The sequence below is a fragment of the Schistocerca piceifrons genome, chromosome 3 (genome assembly GCF_021461385.2).
Source record: "Schistocerca piceifrons isolate TAMUIC-IGC-003096 chromosome 3, iqSchPice1.1, whole genome shotgun sequence".
NCBI classification, from domain to species: Eukaryota; Metazoa; Arthropoda; class Insecta; order Orthoptera; family Acrididae; genus Schistocerca; species Schistocerca piceifrons.
Genome location: NC_060140.1, coordinates 714,644,734 through 714,662,345, shown reverse-complemented (window position 1 = coordinate 714,662,345; position 17,612 = coordinate 714,644,734). Strand labels below are relative to the sequence as shown.

At 46.4% G+C, this 17,612-nt stretch overlaps 5 non-coding genes across 5 annotated transcripts; all 5 read left to right on the top strand.

Moving 5' to 3' along the window:
- Nucleotides 1-3,561: 3,561 nt before the first annotated feature.
- On the top strand, nucleotides 3,562-3,643 carry Trnak-uuu. Its single transcript has one exon. It is a non-coding gene; the product is annotated as a tRNA-Lys (tRNA).
- A 129-nt stretch (nucleotides 3,644-3,772) lies between these two features.
- Nucleotides 3,773-3,854, top strand: Trnas-cga. Its single transcript has one exon. It is a non-coding gene; the product is annotated as a tRNA-Ser (tRNA).
- A 599-nt stretch (nucleotides 3,855-4,453) lies between these two features.
- Nucleotides 4,454-4,526, top strand: Trnaf-gaa. The gene has a single exon. It is a non-coding gene; the product is annotated as a tRNA-Phe (tRNA).
- A 5,910-nt stretch (nucleotides 4,527-10,436) lies between these two features.
- On the top strand, nucleotides 10,437-10,518 carry Trnas-cga. Its single transcript has one exon. It is a non-coding gene; the product is annotated as a tRNA-Ser (tRNA).
- Nucleotides 10,519-11,188: 670 nt separating this feature from the next.
- Trnas-uga lies at nucleotides 11,189-11,270 on the top strand. Its single transcript has one exon. It is a non-coding gene; the product is annotated as a tRNA-Ser (tRNA).
- The last annotated feature ends 6,342 nt before the right edge of the window (nucleotides 11,271-17,612 follow it).

Below are 17,612 nucleotides of genomic sequence, written 5' to 3'. Positions count from 1 at the left end.
GTTCGGCTGAAAGATACGTGGGAAATTCTGCATCCTACCCTGGTTAAATTTACTTTTTTTACCCCGACTTCAAGTAGTCGACTTGACCGAATCTATATATCGTCTCACATCGGCAACCGTGTTCTTGATACTGAAATTATTCCAGCTCCCATCTCTGATCATTGTGCCTATGCTGTCACCTTAAATCTCGACAAGCAACCAACAAAAAGGTTCAAAGGGCATTGGATGCTTAACACTTCTCATCTTCAAGACCTGGAGCTTGAAGATGCCATTTGTGCAACATGGAATTTTTGTCTCCGCTCCATTAACAAGCACAGAACTAAACTAGAGTGGTGGACACACACAGCTAAAAGAAAACTGCGACAATGTCTGATCTCTTACTGCTATCAGAAAGCGACGGATAACAAGAGGACAACAGAATTTTATTATACCGTTTTAAGGGAAATATATGACAAATCTCATGACTCCAACGTTTACGCTGCGCAAATCCAGAGAGTCAAAGCGAAGCTGTTAAGCATTAAGCGAAGGCAATTAGATGGCCTAAAAATTAAAGCTAAGACCAAATCTGTTAGTGATAGAGAAATGACTTCCTTATACCATCTCATCAAACACCGTTCCAATCGTGTGCGGACCTTCATTGACGAACTAGCTACCCCAGACGGTGATCACCTCGTGCACCAAAAGGACATTGTTCAGGCTTTTTATCGCTATTATAGTGAATTATACTCAGACGATCCACTTGATGAAAATCTGACGTCTGATTTCCTTCAGACTCTGGGCAGTAACTTAACAGCAGAAGACAACAATGAATTTCTTGCCGATTTCGCAGTTTCCGATGTCTTCGACTTAATTGTCGGTTACCCTGTAAACAAATCCCCTGGTCCAGATGGTCTCCCCAAAGAATTCTATCACAAATTTTGGCATGTCATTGGACCCACCCTTACGGAAATTATTAATGAAGTATTTCGAGGCCACAGAATACCGGACGAGTTGAAAGAAGGTAGAACAGTGCTCATGCCGAAACAACGAGGCCACAGGCAAATTGATAACTTCCGGCCTATCGTGCTGTTAAATTTTGATTATAAGACTATTGCCAGAGCGATAAACAGTAGATTGATCTTGATAGCCCGGCATGTCATCAAAAATCATCAGTCTTGCATCCCTGACAGAAGCGTAACGACGACAATAGCTGAAATCAGGGACGTAATTTCGATCACAGCGGCGACCAACATCAACTGTGCCCTACTGTTTGTCGACCTTTCTAAGGCTTTTGATCGTGTGAGTCACCGTTACATACTCCAGATCATGGAAAGTATTGGATTAGATAACATAGCAGTAACCTTACTCCGCAATGTCATCACAGACATTACAACCCGATTGTGTGTTAACGGCCAGTCGACAATACCGATCACACTTAAGAGAGGGGTCCCACAGGGAAGTCCTCTCTCGATGTTGCTCTTTGCCTTTTCTCTGGAACCTGTCCTCAGAAAACTGGAGTCCACATTACCAGGTCTATCTATATCAAGAGCTCGTTTTGCAGTGCGTGCCTATGCCGATGATGTCACAGCAGTTATTCGTTGTGTAAACGACGTAAAGACGATTAAAACGGAAATAGACAACTACAGTAAGGTGTCTGGAGCTAAACTCAATGAAGGTAAATGCAAACTGGTTAACTTGAGAAGTCTTGAACATGTATCCATACCCTGGGCCCAAAAACTGGACAATCCTAAGTCACTAGGTATCATCGTCGACAAATGTCCTCTTAAAATGGCGGCGAAAAACTGGAAAGCAGTTACGAACAGCATGCATGGTCTCATTGTTGAAAATAACTGGCGCTCTGCGAACTTGATTGAAAGGATCAAGATTGTCAATATATCTACTTTCTCCAAAGCATACTACTTGGCACAAGTATTTCCCATACCTAAAGTTCAGGCCAGAAAAATGTTGCAAATAGCTAGCAGATTCTTGTGGAAAGGGAATATTTTTAAACTCGACAGTGCCACGCTAACGAAATCACGACCCGACGGCGGGTTAGGGCTCGCTGATATCCATAAAAAAGCCACCGCCCATTTTCTGAAACGAAATTCGCGCCTAGTATACAGTCACGTCCCAAACATAACTGCAAGTCTGTTCCACGTCGTTCGCCCCGGAAACATGCACCCGCCCGTCGACATCAGCAAAATAAACTTCCAGCTGAAACATGTACGAGAATATTTCATTGAAACAAGTTATGTAGGCGAAAGCATCTTACGAAACCCACATTTGACAACGAATGAAGTCATGCAGAAATGGACTAAGATGCGTAAATGTAATACAATTGAGGTAAAAAATCCATCTTGTAACTGGAAGACCCTATTAAGATTCATACATGGGATGTTGCATCAACTTGGTACCAGGTGGTGATCGATACCATTGCCACTAATGACAAATTACACAGAATAGGCTTACATCCCTCTGACAAATGTGTTAAGTGTGGTTTAATCGACACTTCGCTTCATCGTTTCACATGCTGCGGACATTTAAACAACTGGCGATGGGTGAGGGAAAAACTCGCACTATTATCGAGAAGCTCGCCAGCGAGTATCTCGACCACTATCATCACGAACCCAGATAAGGACTACTATCCTATGGCTAAGAATACTACAATGATGTGGATATTGGCAAATTACGTGCATTATACGATCACCAGACGGGACGGCGACAACCTAGTCGAATTTTTGGCATACATGCATACTGCTTATTGGAGAATAAAACAAACGGGAAATTTGAAAAAATCTTTGGCAATATGTTGGACATTGTTTTTGAAAAACAAGGGATCGGTTAGTCTGTTGATGATGCAGCAGCCCCTCTCATCTGTCCCTACCAAGCAGACAACTGTGACGAGTTCCAGTCTCAGCGTCAGTCATGTTCAAATTGATCTCAGACACACACTGACAACGATCTTCACAGGTGAGGTACTTTATCTCGTTACTGAGGCAAATATCGCCTTGGTTCTACAAAGAGGGTACATCATTTACCTTACTTCTTGAACTTTTATTTTTTCATTCTTTTTTATTTTTTTTAATTTTTATTTATTTTTATTTATTTATTCATTTATTTTTTACCTCACATGCGCTTACGAGTGAACAACCAGACTCAACATGTATTACTGTGAAGTCGAAGAAGTTTTCTTGTCTAATGGATTCAGACCCGTATTTTAAAAAAAAATTAGATTTGATGTTAAACAAAAAGGGATATGCATCCTGCTTTCGACATTGGACATAATAAAAGAAGAATCAATAATTTTACAAACTTTACAAAAAATTAAAAGAATACAAAAAAAAACTAACAGAAAAGCAGCTAAGGTATCACACACACAGACTTAGAGAGTATTTCCAACACAGTCTCCGTTGACGAAGTAAATCAGTGAGCAAAAAAAACAAAAAAATACTAATGAAGAAAAAGTAGCAAGGATACCTGGCTAAAAATAAAAAAACAAAAGTGGTTAAGGCATAAAAAATAAAAATAGCGGTCAAAGGCCCTGATTTAAAAAAAAAGTGGTTAAGGCGTTGCAAAAAAAAAAAAAAGATAGCTCAGTCGGTAGAGCATTAGGCTTTTAACCTAAGGGTCCAGGGTTCAAGTCCCTGTCCGGGCGGAAATTTTAATACTTTGGTAGCGATTCGTCTGGTAGCGGTGGAAACGCTACGGAAAATAATGCAGCTACGCCGTTCTCAGACACCACAGTGCTTCAAACGGTAGCATTTGCATGTGTCGGGACAACACCGCGCTACCGGCAGTCGTGGCCGAGTGGTTAAGGCGTCTGACTCGAAATCAGATTCCCTCTGTGAGCGTAGGTTCGAGTCCTGCCGACTGCGAAAATTTTCTCTCTCTCAAAAGATGGACGTTCAGGTGCATCCTAGCAGTTGCGTCACTACTAAACACGTGGGTCACCAGTTATTTGATCCAGGGCGCAGCGTTACAGTCGCGCCCAGAAGCCGCAGCTCATCTCCTCGTCTCACAGCCGCCCACCGGGTGTTAGTACAAGTGTCGCCTCACTGGGCAGTGCAGATGTGTCCTTTTTAGCTTGCAGACGATGACGTGTAGCAATTTACGAGCTAACGCAAGTCGAATGTTTTACCGTGTGTATCTGCTAGATACTGCCTCTCATACGGTGGAGAGGCTCACTCCTTCTTGTGTCCCGTTCTCCGCACACGAGTTGCCCCTGGCATCGATATAGCACGGGTTTTCTAGCGTCAGCGCGGCGTCACGTGAAGTCAGCGAAGTGAATATTACACGAGTCGAGTCGACATGTTTGCTTGTTACGATGATGGAAGCAGAAGAAATGTGTGTGGGACTTCACTGCATCGGCTGCTCGCCTTTCAGCGTCCCTGTGTCTTATCAGACGAAGGTGACTGTGAAATTGGCAACGAGGCAGAGCTGAACGAACACATGCAAACAGCAACGTTCAATGTCAGCCGAAATAGCTCAGTTGGGAGAGCGTTAGACTGAAGATCTAAAGGTCGCTGGTTCGATTCCGGGTTTCGGCAGGTATTCGTTTTGATGCGACGCCAATGGAATTGCTCTGCGTTGATGATAATGCAACTACAGCTGACAACAAAAATGACTCTCTGCTGTAGCAGTTCTGGTTGTCTAGTGCATGCCATAAGAGGAACTCACTAGAAAACTAACTCCCTTTGAAGCAAAAGAATCAAAAAAGCCCTACCGACTGCGTTCCTTTTTCTGTGTCAGGTGGTGAAGAACGTCTTCAACGGAACCGTGAAATGAGCGAAAACGTGGGAAACATTGCATTCGAAATGCTTGCGAATTTTCCAATTGCCCAGTGAGTGTCGACAAAACACGTCAATTCTCTGCTCCAACGTATGAGACGTAACAACTGGTGCAATTTGTTGTTGCATCGTGTGCCAGCAGTCTTCGATAGTGTGTTACGAGCTTAGCGCGATAAGTTTGCAGACAGCATTTAGGCGACGTTTTATTAGTAACGGCCCCATGCAACGATTGCACAACAGTAAAGGACATGAGTCAATGTATAGTTGTGCATCGTGGGAGGTTTCACAGCGTCGTGCGAGCCCGGATAGCTCAGCGTGTTCAGTTCCGCTTTAGACGCCGTGCAGTGTGGACGTGCCTAGTCTTCCGCTCCGCCGTAGCGTTACGTATAGTGGACTATCGTTTTTGTTTACGTGTTGTGTTGCAACTTCTGTGAGTGTTTCTCCGTCGTTGTTTCGTACCTTGTGTTTTTTTTCTGTCCTTATTTCAGTGTTTTTTGTGTAGCGGTTTCGACCGCATATTTTGAAAATGTCGTCCCAGGTTATTCCTCGTCAGGCTACAGTTAGTTTTGCTTTTGACAAGTCAACCCGCCATGTGCAACCTAGTTCTCTTGAGATTCATGATTGGTTGGTAGATACCTTTGGTGTTCATTCGGATCAGGTGCACACTGCTTATTTTGATATCGAACTGTATGGTTTCTTTGTTAAGTTTATGGACCCACTTCAGGTTGATAAAATTCTTTCTAAATACGGTCATCAAGTTCTCTTTCGGCATCGGGATGATTCTGTAAGTACCGTGCTGCTTTCCAATGCTTCCATTACGTACACCAGTGTTCGTGTTTACAACCTTCCACTGGAGGTGGATAATGTCTATCTTAAGGAGGGTCTACAGAAGTATGGTGATGTAAAGAGCATTCGCCTTGAACGCTGGTCAAGCCAACATCGCCTGCAATGTTACAGTGGTATTCGTTCAGTCGAAATGCACGTTAAGCAGAATATTCCATCTCACCTGCAGATCGGTGGATATCGTGTCCATGTAACATATAGTGGTCAGGTTGGCACCTGTTTTTTGTGCAATGAAAGTGGTCACGTGCGTACCGACTGTCCGCGGAGAGCTTTTGTTTTAAAAAATTCTCTCGAACAGCGTCGCAAGTTAACGGTCGCCGACCTCGTTGCAGGTGGTTCTGCTCTTGGTGTAGCACAGTCCAATGGTAGTAGCGCCCCGCCACAGGTTTTGCGCACCCCTGACACAGAATTTCCTCCTTTGCGTGCTAAATCTGATGTTGTTCCGTCTGTCCCTCAGGTGGGTGTGCCACTTTTGAATAATAAGAGGCGTCGCCCACACGATGGAAATAGTACGGATGAGGATCTCCCTGAGATTCCCCAGTCCGAGCGACCGGCATCCTCCGAGCCACTGTGTACTGTAGCTGCTCCCTGCCCTCCTGAGGTAGCGGTTCCGGTGGCGGCTGCTGGCGCCCCTCCGGCCTCCGACGCAGCTTCTCTCGAGTCGGGTCGTCGGTCGGGCCTGTTGGCGCCGTCTTCCCAACCGACTTCGATGTCACAACAAGTGGAGCCGCGACAACTTCCTGCTTCGCTGCCCCATACCTCTGCCGGCGGAGCTGCTCCGCTTCCTTCCAACTTTGCGGCCTCGGACCTTCCTGCTCACGTTTCGCCTCCGTGCAGTCCATGTTTGCCGGAAGCTAGTGCAGGTGTTGACCATTCCGTTTTGTCGGATGTTTCCCCCGCGACCCCGGATCCTGCATGTGGACCGGCGCGGGTGGTGTCGGATACAGAACTTGACCCTCCTACGTCACCGGCGGCTGAAGCTTCCTTGCCCGTCAGCCGACGCAAGTTACGCGTTCAGCCGAACGTTAATGCTGTTCGTAAAAAACCGAAACGTAAGGGATCCGCGGAACGGGGTAGCAGTCCCCCTCCCTCGGATGCCTCTGTCACCCCTGCTATGGACTGTGACGCTGGTGCGTCGGTGTAGGTGATTTGTTTTCTCGCTTTTCTCTCTATGGTTCAAGCATACACCTTTCTTACCTTAAATGTTAACCGTATTGAGTCCGACGTTCGCATTGCCTCTTTGCGGCAGTTTATTTACGACGCCTGTGCGGACGTAGTGTTTTTGCAGGAAGTGTTGTTTTCTGATCTCTCTCTACCTGGATTTCAAACTGTTTTTAATGTCGCGCCGGAATATTCAACAGGAACTGCTCTTTTCTTTCGAGAGGGCATTCCTATTACTGACATTGAATTCCTTGACTCTGGCCGTGGGATTGGTTGTCGTCTTTTTGATCTCCGCCTCGTTGTTTTGTATGCCCCCTCTGGTTCGGGTCACACTGTGGCTCGGTCGCGCTTTTATAAAGAAGAGCTTATTTATCTTTTTGCGCCAGAGTCCTCGGAGTCTCCTGCTCGGAGGCGATTTTAATTGTGTTTTACGCCCTGAAGACCAATCCCCCAATTTTAATTATTGCCGTGATTTACATGACTTAGTTTGTACGATGCATCTGCGTGATGTTTGGGAACACAAATATCCAACCCTGGTGAAATATACGTTTTTTACCGCGTCCTCATGCAGTAGACTCGACAGATTCTATTTATCTGATTTTTTGTGTGATAAAATTCTTTCTGTCGATGTTATTCCTACTAGTTTTTCTGACCATTGTGCTTTTACTGCAACTGTAAATCTTAGTCACCAACCCGCAAAACTTTATCGTTCCCAGTGGATGTTAAATGTTTCTCACCTTGCCGGCAGTGCTATGGATGATGTTATAAGTGGCGTGTGGGAGCGATGTCTTCGCTCTGTCCCGCGATACCCCTCCTTGCTGGTTTGGTGGACTGCGTTTGCCAAGCCCAAGATTCGTCAGACTTTGATTTTTTACTGTGCTGCAAGGGCGCGTGATTTTAAGAACACGTATGAATATTACTACTCTGTCCTGCGTGAACTATATTACGCGGCGGGTACCTCTCCTCTGCGGATCCATGATGTTCGTCGTATTAAAGCCAAGCTCTTGAGCCTTAAACGACGACAGATGGATGGTCTGCGAGTTAAGTCGAAACCTCACTCTCTTGTTGAAGGTGAACTGACATCCTTGTACCACCTGCTACGGCATCAGACTCGTCGTCGTCGCTCCTTCATCTCTTCTCTTATGGTGGATGATGGACGGCAGCTTATTGCACAGGAGGAAATGGTTCGTGCTCTCCATCAGTATTACGCTAGTCTCTATTCTGCCGATGATTCTGGTGAGTCTCTTTCGGATGACGTCCTTGGGGATCTAACTGCGACGATCACGCCTGAAGCGAACGGCGAATTTCTCCGGGAATTCCAGGTAGATGATGTTTTCGATTTTATTGCTCGCTCTCCGTCCAGTAAATCGCCGGGTCCAGACGGCCTGCCTAAAGAATTTTATCTCCGTTTTTGGCCTCTTTTGGGTGGCATTTTTACGCAGATTTTAAATGAGATAGTCAGGGGGATGGATGTGCCTGCCGATTTTAAAGTAGGGAAAATTGTTTTAATTCCGAAGTCCTCTGGTCGTTTATCTGCTGCCAATCTTCGTCCGCTCACATTGCTGAACTTTGACTACAAGACAGCTGCTAGAGCGATCAATAGCCGATTCTCTTCTCTGCTTCGGGGTGTGATTGGTGCACATCAATGTTGTTTTCATGATCGATCTATTCTGACACCAGTAGCCGAATATCGGGATGTTGTCTCGATTGCGGCGGTTACAAACGTACATTGTGCCTTTGCCTTCCTTGATTTTTATAAGGCTTTTGATCACGTCAGTCATGCGTTTTTAGATCGTGTTTTAGGTACAATAGGTTTTAACGCTTCATCACGTGGTGTTCTTGGCAATTTGTATAGGGGAATAACAGCTCGGGTGTCAGTCAATGGGCAGCTGACGCCGCCCATTGCTATCCGCCGCGGGGTACCTCAGGGTAGTCCGCTCTCTATGTCTTTATTCGTATTGTCCCTGGAACCGCTGCTTCGGACTATTGCTCTCAAGCTTCAGGGTACGTCCTTCTCTGGTGGGAAGCTCTCTGTTAAGGCATATGCGGATGATGTCGTTGTTCTCCTCCGTCAACGTGATGATATCCCGTTGTTGAAAGGGGCAGTTGATGCATACTGTCGTGTCTCTGGAGCGCGTCTCAATCAGGGTAAATGTAAGCTCCTTGATATTCGAGGATTTCGCGATGCTGATGTCCCTTGGGCCACTTTTGTCGATCGCCATACGTCCTTGGGGATTATCATTGATCGGTGTCCTCTAAAAATGGCGGCTCTCAATTGGAAATCTGTCACCGAGAAGATACAGGGGGCTCTGCTGGTCCATGAGCAGCGCTCTGCTACCATTTTGCAAAAAGTCAGAATTTTAGACACCTACGTTCTATGTAAAGCTTATTATGTTGCTCAGCTGTTCCCACTCCCCATGATGGTGGCGAAAAGGTTGCGCCAATTGTCTAGCAGGTTTATATGGAAGGGCCATCTATTCAAGTTACGTTACGAGGTTATGACGAAACCGCGTGTCTCCGGAGGCTTGGGCCTCTCTGACATTACTCGCAAGGCGTCTGCTTTGTACGTCCGCCGAACGACTCTAATTGTTACGCAAGAAGTGACTTCAATTACATCCAGGCTTTTTACTGTTGTGCGTCCGGCGAGCCTTGCTCCACCTGTCGATGTCGGACGCCTCAATTTTAAGTTGAAACACATCCGGGAATTTTACATTGCGGTGAGTTACCTCGGTGAAGTCTTCTTGCGGCGACCGGTGCCAACGACCAAGGGCTTGGTTGCCCGCTGGGAGGGGCTGGCCGGTCCCAATCCAATAGAACTGGCGTCTCCATCCGTGTCCTGGAGGAACGTCTGGAAGAATGTTAGTCTGCCGATCCACTCTATGGCCGTGGCGTCCACGTGGTATAGGGTAATAAATAATTTGGTTTCCACCAATGTACGACTGCACCGTATTGGTCTTTCTGACACGGACACCTGTACTCGGTGTGGTCTCCTGGATACCCTTGAACATCGATTCACCTGCTGTGGGCACCTTGCTAATTGGCGTTGGCTCAGGAAACAACTTGCTTTTGTCACTAGGTCTGCTGAAGCCGCTTATAATATTGACATCATCGTCCGGCCCGATTCTTCCTTTTTTCCACGAACGAAGCTCAATACCGTCATGTGGTTGATTGGTCATTTCGTACATTTTGTCATCAGTTGTCATGAAGAGGATGGACACCTAGCGTTTCTGCAGTACATGCTTACTGCTTACTGGCAGCGCTTGCGATTGCCAGGCCTCCGTGATGATTTTGCAAATATGCTTCGCCTGACATTTGAAAGAGAGGGTGTTGGCTAAGGTCACCTGTGAGAGCCATTTTCTTTTATACTGTTTCTGGATTTGCCGCCTTTATGTATGTTTCTTCTCTACGCCAGGACTGAAGATTTCGTGGACCTTTAGGGCGCCCAAGTTTAAAAAAAAAAAAAAAAAAAGTCGGTAGAGCATTAGGCTTTTAACCTAAGGGTCCAGGGTTCAAGTCCCTGTCCGGGCGGAAATTTTAAAACTTTGGTAGCGATTCGTCTGGTAGCGGTGGAAACGCTACGGAAAATAATGCAGCTACGCCGTTTTCTGACACCACAGTGCTTCAAACGGTAGCATTTGCATGTGTCGGGACAAGACCGCGCTACCGGCAGTCGTGGCCGAGTGGTTAAGGCGTCTGACTCGAAATCAGATTCCCTCTGGGAGCGTAGGTTCGAATCCTACCGGCTGCGTGCGATTTTGCGTAAAGAGGAGCAAAAATTTTCGCACACATGTGACATGCGTGGGCGAATGCGGGTGCAAACCAGTGACGCCATTCTCAACAAGACGAAAGTTTCCGTTTAAGACTACTGAGTTTCGCGACGACCGCTGCTTACTGTGGCCATCAGTTCACCTCGCACTGACGCTGGGACTGCAGAAGGCCGTCGCTGAGATCGTGAGTACACAGATGTGCTCGAAAGTGTTGGACAGAGCGAACATTCAATTCTTTTTAAGAATCGCAATTGAATCATTCGAGTGCGGCGAAGGCAGTGGTGCAGCGTTTCTTTTCTTAAGATCTCGCAGCTGCTTGGAGGTATGTCCATCGTTTTAAGACGACAGAAAACCAGCGTCAGCGGTGCGTCAGTGGGAAGCCATAAGCCAGTAATTACAACATGCGAATCACTCGCTCGCCACGCAGCTGTACGATAATGCTCGTGCGTGGGCCCGCATAGCTGAGTCGGTAGAGCGTTAGGTTTTCAACCAAAGGGTCCTGGGTTCAAGTCCCTGTCTGGGCGAAAATTAATACACTTTCGTAACGGCTAATGGAAACCCTACAGGAAAGAGTGAGGCCACGCCGCTTTCTGCCATCAGATTGCTTCTAAAGATGGCGGTTTCACTTGTCGGGAGTCGCTTGTGCCACCGGCAGTCGTGGCCGAGTGGTTAAGGCGTCTGACTTGAAATCAGATTCCCTCTGGGAGCGTAGGTTCGAGTCCTGCCGACTGCGAAAATTTTCTCTCTCTCAAAAGATGGACGTTCAGGTGCATCCTAGCAGTTGCGTCACTACTAAACACGTGGGTCACCAGTTATTTGATCCAGGGCGCAGCGTTACAGTCGCGCCCAGAAGCCGCAGCTCATCTCCCCGTCTCACAGCCGCCCACCGGGTGTTAGTACAAGTGTCGCCTCACTGGGCAGTGCAGATGTGTCCTTTTTAGCTTGCAGACGATGACGTGTAGCAATTTACGAGCTAACGCAAGTCGAATGTTTTACCGTGTGTATCTGCTAGATACTGCCTCTCATACGGTGGAGAGGCTCACTCCTTGTGTCTCGTTCTCTGCACACGAGTTGCCCCTGGCCTCGATATAGCACGGGTTTTCTAGCGTCAGCGCGGCGTCACGTGAAGTCAGCGAAGTGAATATTACACGAGTCGAGTCGACATGTTTGCTTGTTACGATGATGGAAGCAGAAGAAATGTGTGTGGGACTTCACTGCATCGGCTGCTCGCCTTTCAGCGTCCCTGTGTCTTATCAGACGAAGGTGACTGTGAAATTGGCAACGAGGCAGAGCTGAACGAACACATGCAAACAGCAACGTTCAATGTCAGCCGAAATAGCTCAGTTGGGACAGTTGGGTGGGTTTCGGCGAGCGAGCTGTGCGGACGCGCTGTGTTTACGTTCTCGCCGCCGCTGGCCGTGACTGTTGTGGTGAGTGTTACGCCGCTTAGCGTACTTGTTTCCCTGTAACAACGATTCATGGTTAGAAATTCGTAATGGCACAACCACCACGAAGAGACACATTGAAGTTGATGTTTGACCAGTCTTTAGTTCGACCGACATCTTTTGAAGTAGAGAACTTTATAGAAGACTCTTTGAAACTGAATATGGACGATCTTATTGGAATTCACTTGTCGATCTGTAGTAGTACAGTTTATCTTAAGTTGAAAAATGCTGTCACGTGTGATAACATTGTTGAAGCTTGTGGAGGGACCCTGAAATTTAAACATTCGGACGGTACTATCGGAGATGTGCAAGTTACTCAGGCTGGTTTAGGTCTTAGGACCGTTCGCATTTTCGAACTGCCATTTGAAATTACAGCCGAACAAATTAACTCTGTGCTCAAACCTTACGGTACAGTTCTCTCTAATGTCGCGGAAAAGTGGTCTACTATGCATAAATTTCCGGTGTTGAATGGTATTCGCCAAGTGAAAATTGATTTACAAAAGCATATACCATCGTATATCAATGTCTGCGGGTACAGAGCAATAGTTATGTATGATGGTCAACCGAGGACTTGCGCAGCATGTGGTTCTCCCGGACATGTCCGCACTGATTGTCCCCAAAGACGCGTGCCGCAAATACCAGTAGGTGAGGCGAAAGTGCAATCCACTATGTCGCAACTGCCCGTGAGGTATTCCGCGGTACTCCGTCAACCCCCGACCACCACATCTACTACAGAGGACGACAGTACTGCTACTGGGGCCCTATTGCAGCATGAAGTACGTTTGGATACCCCCCGTCCGGATTTGCCAGCAACTGACGCTCAGATCTCGCCGGTCGGAAGCACCGAGGTGTCAAAGGTGGACGGCGACTTACAACGAAATAATGTGGTGCGCACACACGACGAGGGGCAGGTAGACTTATCGGATATTGACATGATGCAGACAAACGCGAATGCCTCAGCGATGCTGTCCCAGGACACCAAAAAGCGCAGAATTGCTCATGCAGGGGCGGCAACATGTGCACCACCGTTGAGAGAAAAGGCGACGCAGTTTTATCATATAATGCACGAAATGTCGTCGGAACACCGCCCACAGAGCCCGAAGACGCTTAAGAAATCACGGAAGGAGGACGTGCCAGACCGTGCGCCGGACATTCTGGACGCATCTGGCTCTACAGGTTCGGGAACACGCCCTCCAAAGAAGAAGGATAAACAATCATTGGACATGGTCGAGGAGAAGAAACGTACACGCACAGACGATTCCATGCTGGACTGGGCCCAGGAGATGGAAGACGATGTCGAGGGCCGCGGACATGCACCCACAGCTACTACGATGGAGGGAAAGACCGACGGCGAGGAACACGGAGGCGATCGGTTCACGCGGGAGCAGGATGATGAGGACTCGGAATTTTACTAATTCGTGCACTACAGATAAAGGATGGGCGTACAACGTACGGGATTCAGACACCCCAAAATGTTAACTTCCGGACGTCAGGGAGTGGTGGTCCACCAACATGCTAGCCAACTGGTGATGCTTGATAATGATACGATTTGCAGTAAGCGTTGACAAAGGGACATGATAAATACTTAAATCAGTAAATCTATTAAACACAACGAAACATCCCCACCAAAAAGGATCGTCTTCCCTTACATGGCACATCTGCAAACTTATAAAATCGCCACACTGAACATAAATAAAATCACGTCGATACAGAAGGTCGATAGTCTCCGGGATTACCTCTATAGCGCTGACGTTGATATTGCTATGTTACAAGAGGTTGCTAGTGGGTTCCGGATCAATATTGCAGGTTATGCAGTATTCTTAAACACAACGTTACGTAGCGCATCTGGCACCGCCATCTTATTAAAGGATGGAATAGAAGCATCTGACTTTGAACGGCTGGAAAACGGCCGAGGAATATCTTGTTCAATAAATGGGATTCGATTCGTAAATATCTATGCCCCCTCCGGACACCAAAATCGAGAGCAACGGTCTCGTTTTTACGACGAAGACCTATTGTATTTGATCAGAGGAGCTAGAGAGGGAATGGTTTTAGCCGGTGACTTTAATTGCGTGCTTAAGCGGAAAGATCAACATCCGACTTTTAATAAAAGTGCGGAGTTGGGCCGCCTCGTACGAGAGTTGCGATTGACTGACACGTGGGAGCTCATTAATGGAGACCGCCCCTGCTTCACGTTCCACACTTCTACGTCGTCCAGTCGACTTGATAGAATTTATGTCACACAGTGTTTACGTGCAAATGTCGGAGGGCCTGAAATGTGGCCAGTGTACTTTTCTGACCATCTCGCCTATCACTGTCTCCTGAAAATGCCTCGACAGAACATCTTTCGTGGCAGAAACATGTGGAAACTCAACGTCGCTGTTCTTCAAGAAGATGATTTGCGAACACGAATGGAAGTCGTGTGGGGCACCTGCAGCAGGCGACGACGGAACTTCCCCAGTACCTTATGCTGGTGGTACAAATGTGCGAAACCTCAACTCATCCGTTGCTTAAAAACGTACTGTTATGAACGAAACCGCGACCAACAGAGTATGTTCGAATTTTACTTCCGCTGCCTTCGGGAATTATATGAAAGCAATTGTCCAACAGCAGACACCTTTTTACGAATTAAAAAAGTCAAGGCGCAATTAACGGCATTGAAGAGGAAACGAATGGAAGGTATTATGATCCGCTCCAGGGACCATCATAGCACGGCGGGGGAAATACCCTCGGTATATCATCTTGGGGCAGAGAAGCGTCGCGCACAGCGTAAAATGATCTATAGTCTCCGAACAGAGGACGGTAACCAGGTGAATGATCAAGGCGGCATCAAGACATGTGTAGCAGAATACTACACTAAGCTCTATGCCTTGGAACCCGCGGACGACGAGTCTGTGATACGTATGCAAAGTAGCCTACCTGAAAGACTGGACCCACCAGATGTAGACCTGTTGTTGGCGGACATAACCCCACAAGAACTCAAATCAGCGCTCCAAAAGGCGCAGGGAAATAAATCTCCTGGTGCGGATGGGCTACCGGTGGAATTTTATAAACAGTTTTGGTATTTGCTAGAAAGGTGTTTTGTCGAAATATGTAATGAAATTAAAGAAGGGCAAAATATACCTGAAGGCTTCAACGACGGCATCATCGTTCTCATCCCTAAAGAATACCCCTGTAACGACATGAATAAATTCCGCCCCATTTGTTTACTTAACACGGACTACAAGATAGTAGCCCGCGTCATGGCAGCCAGGATCAAACGAGTCCTTCCTAAAATAATACACCCTAGTCAGACGGCGGCGGTTCCTGGGCGCACGATCATTAAGAGTCTGACTGACTACAGAGAGATCATCAGCTACTGCGCAACTACAGGTCTGGAAGCGGCAATTTTAGCACTCGATCTTAATAAAGCCTTTGACAGGATCCGACACCATTACCTTTTTCCGTTGATGACCCATCTTGGATTTGGAGAACAATTCGTCCAGATGATTAAAAATCTTTTGAACGGGCCACGTCAAAGATCAACGTTAATGGACATCTTACGCACTCAATTCCTATAGAGAAGTCTATCCGCCAGGGCTGTCCCTTGTCAATGACGCTTTTTGTCATTGCGATAGAGCCACTCATTAGGAGGATCAATCAACAGCTCCCAGGAATAAATACATATGGCAGCACCATTACTTGCATTGCATATGCGGATGATGTGGGGGTAGAGCTTACTTCTGCACATGACCTTCGTGACGTGCAGTCTATCGTTCAGGACTATGAACAAGCGTCCGGTTCGAAACTCAACAGACGTAAAACAAAATTGCTGCCTTTGGGGAATGGGTTCCCTTTCCACGGGACTGACGAATATGAGCGAACCGACAATCTGAAACTTCTCGGTCTCAAAATGTCCAGTTGCCCTCTGAAAACGACAGCGGCGGCTTGGAGGGACATTCTCAACATGACGAGAGCGTGCCTGCAACAGAATAATAGTAGAGTACAAAATTTACTACAAAGGGTACATTTTGTAAACACAAAAATCTTATCGAAAATTTGGTATGTGGGCCAAATACTACCTATAATTGATAAAATAGCCAGTCGGGTGATGGCAGCTGTCGGTTGGTACCTCTGGCGAGGTGATATCTTCAAAGTGGGAATCAATGTGACGACACTCCCCCCCCCCCAGTCATGGGGGCCTTGGTGTGGTCGATGTTGACGCTAAATGTCGAGCACTTCTGATACATAGAACTCTCCAAATTTATCACGAATACCCACACAGTGTACTCAGAGCTGTCATCGAGTCACACAGGCCCATTAGTTTAGAGGCCCCTGTCCGCTTGGACTCCATACCGCCCACATTCAATCACATCAGGAGGTTTTTTCTTGACATGAGTTACCTTCGGCGGCAGACCACTGTCTTACGCGACAAAACAACAGCAGAGCTGTATAAGTATCTGAACGACAATGGTCGAAAGAACAGAATGGAAATCAAGCACCCACATATACGGTGGTCCAAGGTCTGGAAGAACATAACTAATACGGTCCTGGATACGGGAATCAGATCCACGTGGTACAAGGTAGTGAACGAAACAATTTCTACTAATGAAAAGCTCCACAGAATCAAGTTGGCAACCACCGAGAAGTGCAGCGACTGCGACCTCATAGATACACTGCAGCACAGATGTATCTGTGGGGAAAATAAAAAGATATGGGAATGGTGTCGGCGGCAACTGGCGCTGGTCGGGAGAACTACGATCACGGCAATAACACCCGAGATGATACTGCAGCCTGATAACGACCTTTTCCCCCCGTCGAAACGGAATATGTGGACCTGGTTGGCAGGCCATACAATAGATTATATTATGACTAAACGAAAAGACGATACGTATGATGATTTCAGAATCTACAGTGTAAGTAAAGCGACACAACTTGTCAGTAACCCCAGATATAAAATACTTTTTGCCAACTACCCAATGGCGCTCGAACTAACCAAGCTTTAATTAAAAAAATAAGGAACAATAAAGGAAAAAAAAGGTAAAAAAATAAACAACATAATATAAAAAAATAAAAAACATAAAAAAATAAAAAAACATATAATAAAATATAGTCCCGCGCACACTACTAACATGAGAAGGTTACGGCGGGCAAAAAAAAAAAAAAAAAAAAAAAAAATAGTCGGTATAGCATTAGGCTTTTCAACTAAGGGTCCAGGAAAAAAAGAAAAAAAGTCGTTGAGCATTCGACTATAAAAATAAAAAAAAAAGTGGCAGAGCGAAAAAAAAGGAAAAAAAAAAGTGGTTAAGGCGTTAAAAAAAAAAGTGGTTAAGGGAAAAAAAAAGAAAAAAAAGTGGCGCAGTGGAAGCGTGCTGGAAAAAAAAAAAAAAAAAAGTTGGGAGAGCGTTAGACTGAAGATCTAAAGGTCCCTGGTTCGATCCCGGGTTTCGGCAGGTATTCGTTTTGATGCGACGCCAATGGAATTGCTCTGCGTTGGTGATAATGCAACTACAGCTGACAACAAAAATGACTCTCTGCTGTAGCAGTTCTGGTTGTCTAGTGCATGCCATAAGAGGAACTCACTAGAAAACTAACTCCCTTTGAAGCAAAAGAATCAAAAAAGCCCTACCGACTGCGTTCCTTTTTCTGTG